At 38.4% G+C, this 7902-nt stretch overlaps 1 pseudogene; it reads left to right on the top strand.

The window, feature by feature from the left end:
* Positions 1-6958: 6958 nt before the first annotated feature.
* LOC149120934 (U6 spliceosomal RNA) lies at positions 6959-7026 on the top strand (annotated as a pseudogene).
* The last annotated feature ends 876 nt before the right edge of the window (positions 7027-7902 follow it).

The following is a 7902-nucleotide window of genomic DNA, read 5'->3' as shown; positions in this document are numbered from 1 at the left end:
ATGAGAAAAAAGCCAAAAAAATGCAAGAATCCATAATGATATTGGACTAGATTTAGTCTCAAGAAAACCGAATGTTCCCGCATTCATCCACCCCTCCAGCTGATGCCTGTGGAATTCTGACTGAATTAACCTGAAAATCGTAGTGAAACTCAGTTTGGAGGGAATTAATATCTGTCACCTCAGCCAAGGTGTTCCATTTTATTTTCCAAAACACAAAAACTCACCTTGGTCGTGTTACCTGTAGATTTATATTCTTCAAATGCCTATTTGTAATGTTTTTTATTTCATAATGGCTACTCTGTCCAAACTCTTGTTTGTGTTGCGTCAGAATTACAAAATTTGGGAAGGAAGAAGGGAAAACCAACTCAGACCCAGAAAACATTTAGGAAATTGCCACACAAGAAACCACAAATCGGCTGAGGCACCCAAAACAATGACAGCAAGCCAGAATTGAAGCAGGCCAACAGCTGTGCCCTGTTTGAAAAAGACCATTCCTCCTGTGCAGTGAACTCTATATTGCAGCCTCAAAACCAAAGCTCACATCAGAAAATTCATTACAAACCATGAAAAAAAGAAAAAAGAGAAAGAAGCCAAAGAAATGCAAGAGTCCTTTGTGATATTGGGCTTGATTTAGTTGCAAGGAAACCAGCTGTTCCGGATTCATCCACCCCTCCTAGCTGACTGGCTGTGGAATTCTGATTGAATTCACCTGAAAATCGCACTCACTCTCGATTTGGAGGAAATTAATATCTGCCCCTCAGTGGAAGGGTTCTATGTCATTTTCCAAAACCCAAAAACTCATCTTGGTCATGTTGCCTATGATTTCTAATCATGAAAACCCAATATGTTCTGTTTTTCAATTTCATAATGGATCCTCGTTCTAAACCCTTGTTTGTATTGCATCAGAATACACAATTTGAAAAGGAAAAAGGCAAAACCAACTCAGACCAACAAAACATTTAGGAAAAAGTCGCTCAAAATGAAAAATTGCCTGAGGCACCCAAAGCAATTACAGAAAGCCAGAATTGGAGAGAAACAACAGCTGTGCCCTAATTGAAAACGACCATTCCTCTGGTTCCCTGAACTCCTTAAGCCAGCCTCAAAACCACAACCCACATCAGAAAATTTATTACAAACCATGATAAATAAGAAAATGTGAAAAATGCAAAAAAGAAAAAGAAATGCAAGAGTCCTTCGTGATATGGCGCTTGTTTTAGTACAAGGAAACCAGCTGTTTCCGGATTCATCCACCCCTCCCAGCTGACTGACTGTGGAATTCTGATTGTATTCACCTGAAAAGAGAGAACATTTATAAGTATATTGGGACTGTGGAACCTGTCATTTACCAATCACATGTTAGACTGAATCATAGACCAAATATAGGGAAGAAATCCTATGCATGTAAACCTTGTGGGAATTCATTCAGTATTAAATACCCTCCATCACAGCACTCATATTGTGGAAAACCCTCATGTGTGTAATGATTGTGTGGAAACCACTCACCAGAAGTCAGATCTCATTAGACATCAGAGAATTCACACAGGGTTGAAATCTTACAAATCTAATGACTGTGGGAAGTTCTTTGGCCAGAAGAAACACCTCATAAATCATCAGAGAATTCACACAGGTGAGAAACCTTTTGAATGTAATGACTGTGGAAAATCCTTTGGCCAGAAGGCAAACCTCATAAATCATCAGAGAATTCACACAGGTGAGAAACCTTATGAATGCAATTACTATGGAAAATCCTTTGGCCAGAAGGCAAACCTCATAAATCATCAGAGAATTCACAGAGGGGAGAAACCTTATGAATGCAATCATTGTGGAAAAGCCTTTGCTGAGAAATCAAAGCTCACAAAGCATCAGACAATTTGTACTGGGGGAAACCTTATGATTGCAATGACTGTGGAAAAACCTTTGCTGAGAAGTCAAACCTCAGAAAGTATCAGAGCCTTCACACCATGGAGAAAGCTTATAAATGAAATGACTGTGGAAAAGCCTTTGGTTCCATCCTTGCATACCAAGGATAAATCCCACTTGGTCTGGGTGGATGATCTTTCTGATGCATTGTTGGATTCAATTGGCCAGAATTCTGTTGCAGATCTTTGCATGTATGTTCATCAGGGAAATTGGTCTATAATTACTTTCTTTGTTGCACTTTTTTCAAGTTTAGGAATGAAGGTGATGTTGGCTTCATAGAAAGAATTTGGGAGAATCGCCTCTCTCTCAATTGTTTTGAATAACTTGAGAAGAATTGCAGTTAGTGCTTTAAATGTCTGTTAGAATTCAGCAGTGAAGCCTTCCAGTTTTGGGGTTTTCTTGGTAGTGATGGTCTTTATTACTGGTATCATTTCCATCTGGTTATGTGTGTGTTTAGGTTTTCTATATCTTTGTTGCTCAATTTAGGTAGGTTTTATGGATGGAAGGATGGTGGAAAGCCTCTTTGCTGTACTTCATAACTCATAAGATATCAGAGTATCCACACAGGGAATTTTCTACTTGACCTTTTTGTGCAAGTTATATCTCATGAAATATTAGAGAATTCACCAAGGGGAGAAATGCATGAATATAATACATGTGAATAGCCTTTGTGGTGCAAATCAGACCTCATCAAACATAAAAGAATTCTCATGGGGAGCAATTTTATGAATGTAATGACTCAGAGCCTTTTACCATAATTCAGCCCTCATTGTACATCATCAAATTCATATAGGGAAAAACTCCTTTGAAAGTAAAATCCCTTTAATTAGAAGCCATACCTCATAAGACAACAGGGAATTCACGTGGGAGAGAAACCTTATGGGTGTAATGAGTGTTGGAAAGCTCTGCCCAAATCTCTCCTTATATCAGAATGCACAACATATATATCTAATGAATGAAATAAATGTGAGAAAGTCATTTCACATAGGTAATGCCTCATAATCCATCATGGAATTTGAACAAGGGAGAGACCTTAACAATATAATGAATGTGGAAGAGCTTTTCTCCAAAATTCATGTAAGTATTGTGACAAAACCTTTTGCTGGAAATCACATCCTATCCAACAGAGACTCATGTAAAGGAGAAAGCTTATAAATATTATTAGAGTCAGAAGTCAATGGTACATCAGAGAATTGACACAGGTGGTTTCTTAGGCGTATACTGATTGTGCAAAAACATTTTCTTTATTTCAGGCTTGTATAGACACAGAATTCACAAAAGGTGATAGTCTTTGCATGCTGTAAATACAATAAAACCTTTAGCCAGAAATTAGACATCAACAGACTTCAGAGAATTCATAAGGAACAAAAGTCTATGCAATGAATTTGGAAAATGTATTTCTGTTATAAATCAGTCTTCAATTCCCATGAATAGACTCACAAATGAGAAAACATGCATGCATAGAAAAGTTTTGTACCATAAATTATCTCTAGATGGTAAACTAATATATCACACAAAAGAAATATCATGAGTGTAATGGAATTGGGAAACCCTTTGCTATAAGGCAGATTTCCAGAAAGCTTAGCAAGATTACAGAAAAGTCTCTGAAAATGTAACATGTCTGAAAGATTTGTTGGCATCACAAACTGGAGGATAGCTCAAGTGCATGTGTTTTTGTGCCTGGCATCCAAATTGATATCTCTTTTTCTTTGATGAATTCCTTGTTTATTTATTTAGCAGATTTAGAGACAAAGGATTCCTGTCCATTGATTTACTACTATATGCCCACAATTGCCATGGTAAGGTCTATGGCAAAAACTGAGTGCTGGGGTCTGTGAATCTGATTCATCACTGATAACATTGAAGACATTGGTTCCTGGTTCTTATGCTGCTATGCATGGAAATGTTTCTCTAATTTCATTTTCAAATAGTTCATTGTTAATATAAAGAAATGCTTCTAATTTTTAAAATTTCATTGAAATAATTTGTGATTAATGTGTCCTAGTCATGCATTATTACAGGGTGTAGTGCAATATTTGCACACATTTATGCAGTAAAAAGTGATCAAGCTAAGCAACTACAGTTTTATTAAGTTTTTAAAGAGTTATTTATTTGAAAGACAGAGTTACAGAGAGAAGTAGCAGCAGAGAGAGAGAGAGGTCTTCCTCTGCCGGTTCACTCCCCAGATGGCCACAATGGCCGGAGCTCTGCCAATCTGATGCCAGGAACCAGGAGCTTCTTCCAGATCTCCCACTTGGGTGCAGGGACCCAAGGACTTGGGCCATCTTCTACTGCTTTCCCAGGCCATAGCAGAGAGTTGGATCAGAAGAGGAGCAGCCAGGACTAGAACTGGTACCCACATGGGATGCTGGTGCTTCAGGCCAGGGTGTTAGCCCACTGTGCCACAATGCTGGCCCCCAAGCAACTACAGTTTCTAATTCTTCTCCATGATTTGAGACTACCAGCTCCTCTCCTTCAGTTCTTTACACAGAACCTAATATGGTTGAATGTAGTCATCTCATTATATTATGGAACACCAGAAGTTCTTTCTGCCTCTTTGATTTTTGATACCTATTATCCAATCCCCCTCTATCCCTAGCTGCTTCCCTTCTCAGCCTCTAGTAATCACAGTTCTGTGTTCAGATCCATTATTTTCTTTCACTTCCACATGCGACAAGGACCAGGTGACATTTGTGTTCCTGCTTCTGGCTTATTTCAATTAATTTAATAATATTTTGTTCTTTTTTTGTATCTAAAAGAGGTTGCCCTGTCCATTGTTTTTCATTGATGGACAGCTAGATTGGTTTCACATCCTGGCTGCAGTGAACTGTGTTATAGTGGCTGTGTTATGGGAAAATTGCTGTATCTTTGATATGCTCTCCTCCTTTCCTTCTAATAAAATTTCCTTATTCTATATAGCCAAGAGCAAGATAACTCTCACATGGTAGGTCAATTTTTATCTTAGTTTAATTTTTGTTATTTATTTGAAAGAGTTACAATAGAGGTAGAGACACAGAGAGGTCCTCCATTAGCTGGTTCGCTCTACAGATGACTACAAAGGCCAGAGTTATGCCATTCTGAAACCTGGAGACAGGAGCTTCCTCTGGGTCTCCCTCATGGGTGCATGGGCCCAAGGACTTGGGCCATCTTCTACTGCTATCCCAGGAGATAGCAGAGAGCTGTATTGGAAGAAGAGCAGCTGGAACTAGAACTGGCACCCAAATGGGATGCTGGCCCTTCAGGCCAGGGCTTTAACTCACTGCACAACAGCGCCAGCCCCAATTTTTATCCTTTTTAAGGAATGACCATACTGTTCTGCATAACATCTGTACTAACTTGTGTTTTCACCTACCATATATGGTGGTTTTCTTTTCCCATGTGCTCTCTAGCATTTGTTATTTTTTATCAGTTTGGCATAAAAATGATATAGTATTGTTCATGTTTTTGTGTATTTTGAAATCAGTTAATTTGTTTATTAAATCTTTATTATTTGAAAGGTGGATTTAGAGAGAGAGGGAAAGACATAGATAGCTTTCATCTGCTGGCTCACACCCCAGAGAGTTTCAACAGTTGAGCCTGGGGCATGCTGGAGTCAGGAGCTTCATCCAAGTCTCCCACATGAGTGGCAAGGACCTGAGTCCTTCGTCCATCTTCTGCTGGTTTCCCAGGTGTTTAGCAGTGAGCTAAATTGGAAGTGGAGATTCCTAAACTCAAAGTGGAACTCAGATGTTATGCTGGCCTCACAGATTGCAGCTTTCCCCACTTGGCCACAATGCCAGCCCCTCTATCAATTTAATTCCTCAAAAATAGCTCAGTAATGTTGGCATCTATCTCATTTTGTTTTTTCTCTGTTATTATTCAACTTATTGATGTCTTATTTTTGTTCACATTATTCCTCTCAATTGCTCTACCTGAGGTGAGTAGGGCTGCTGTGTTGCTTAAATGAAGTGTATGCTTTAGATTACTCATTTAATGAGTGCATGTCATTCACATAGCACTTCACTGAAGTTCTACTATGTCCCAAATCCTCTTCTAGGCACAGAATTTAGACCACTTTTCTCTTAGGCCCAGATCTTGCCTTTAACATACTACTTGGAATTTAGTAGCTCATGAAATCTGCAGACTGCATAAATGAATGAATATTTTGAGGGCTGTGCTTTTGTGGAGGAACTTCATAGGAGACCGAAGGAATAAAATAAATCAAAAGTATCCACAGTATATAGAATGTATACTATTTTACAAGTCACAGAGAAGAAGAAGAAGAAGGAAAGTAGTAAGACTAGAAAGTTTGTGGCAAGACTAACAGGCGCTGGTCAAGAACTTAATAAGCACATTAGGAAAGCAGTAAGGTTTCTTTTTTTTTTTTGAGGAAAAGTTTTTATTTCTAGTGATGAAATTGGCTACAGAACATTATGAAAGTTTAAAAATACAAAGAGAAATTGTCTATAATTAATAGATTCAAAATTTGACAATCAGTGAATATCATTATTAGTCATTACCAACAACAGTTATTGATTTGAAAGGCAGAGTGACAGGAAGAGGGAACCACTGCTTCACTCCCCAGACACTTGCAATAGCCAAAGCTTGACCAAGCCAAAACCAGGAACTGGGAATTCATTCTGGATGTCCCATTTGGGTGCAGGGACCCAAGCACTTCTGCCATCCTTCGTCTCCTCCCAGGGTGCACACTAGCAGAAACTTGCCTCAAAGCAGAGAAGCTACCACTCAAGCCAGGCATTTGTATATGGGATGTGGGTGTGTGGTGGTGATAGCAAGCCCTCATGGATAAAAAAAAAAAAAAACAAAAAAAACAAAACAAAACAAAAAAAAAAAAACAAAGTTATTTCTATGCCAAGGAAATTACTCTGTAGTCTTTCTCTTATAAACTACGTATTGCTGAACCTAGATAATTTTTCCTTTATTTAACAATGACATGAAAATGTCAGTTGAGTTGGCTTTCCTGAAGACCTTGTTTCTTGAATATTAGTGGCTAGCTGAGATAAATTCTTTTCATCTCTTTCTCGCTTCGGCAGCACATGTGCTCGCTTCGGCAGCACATATACTAAAATTGGAACGATACAGAGAAGATTAGCATGCCCCTGCGCAGTAAGGTTTCTTTACCTCCCTGTAGGCTCTGCTCTCCAGAGGTGAACAGGGTCCTCTAAACCCACTTGCTGCACACACAAACACCTGAGTGTTGTATTCTCCCACAGGTGTTGGAGACTGATATGGTGTTCTGATTTATATTTACATAATGGCTAGTGACATCGGGCATATTCACATGTTTTGACCATGTACATTTCTTCTGAGAAATGTCTATTCAGATCCTTGCCTGTATTTTTTGGAGTTTTTCCAATTCATGTAAATGTTCTGGAAATCTGTAAACATTCAGAGTTTTAATTTTTCCTGCCATCTGTTCATTGTATCTACACTCTGATGTTTACTTTGTTGTGAAGAAGTATCTTAGTTGGATATACTCAAATGTCTCTGTTTTTATTTTTGTGACTATTGCTATTGGAATCTTACCCAAAAGCTATTGTGTGTTGACAATATTTAGAGTTTCCCTATGTTTACTTGGGTTTGGGTCTTATGATTACATTTTAATTCACTGTGAGTTCACTTTCACATAGTGTAAGAGATGTTGGAGTCTCTTTTCAGGCTTCTACATATGGATAATCAAGTTCCTCTGCACCACTTGTGAAAGAGATTCTTCTTTCTCCAGTTCATTTTAGTTCCTTTGTTAAATATGAGTTGCTGGTAGAAATTTGGGTTTATTTCTATGCTACCAAGTCTTTTCCATTGAACTATGTGTCTGTTATTATATCAGTGCTAACACTTCTTCTTTTTTTTTTGCAGTATATTTATTTGAAAGGCAGAGTTACAGAGAGGTAGAGGCAGAGAGAGAGAGAGGTCTTCCATCCACTGGTTTACTCCCCAAATGGTCACAATGGCCGGAGCTCTGTTGATCTGAATCCAAGTGTC

The sequence above is a fragment of the Oryctolagus cuniculus genome, chromosome 18 (genome assembly GCF_051225735.1).
Source record: "Oryctolagus cuniculus isolate XC-2025 breed Fujian yellow rabbit chromosome 18, ASM5122573v1, whole genome shotgun sequence".
NCBI classification, from domain to species: domain Eukaryota; kingdom Metazoa; phylum Chordata; class Mammalia; order Lagomorpha; family Leporidae; genus Oryctolagus; species Oryctolagus cuniculus.
The sequence above is the reverse complement of the archived record's forward strand: the minus strand, read 5'-3'. Positions and strand labels throughout refer to the sequence as shown.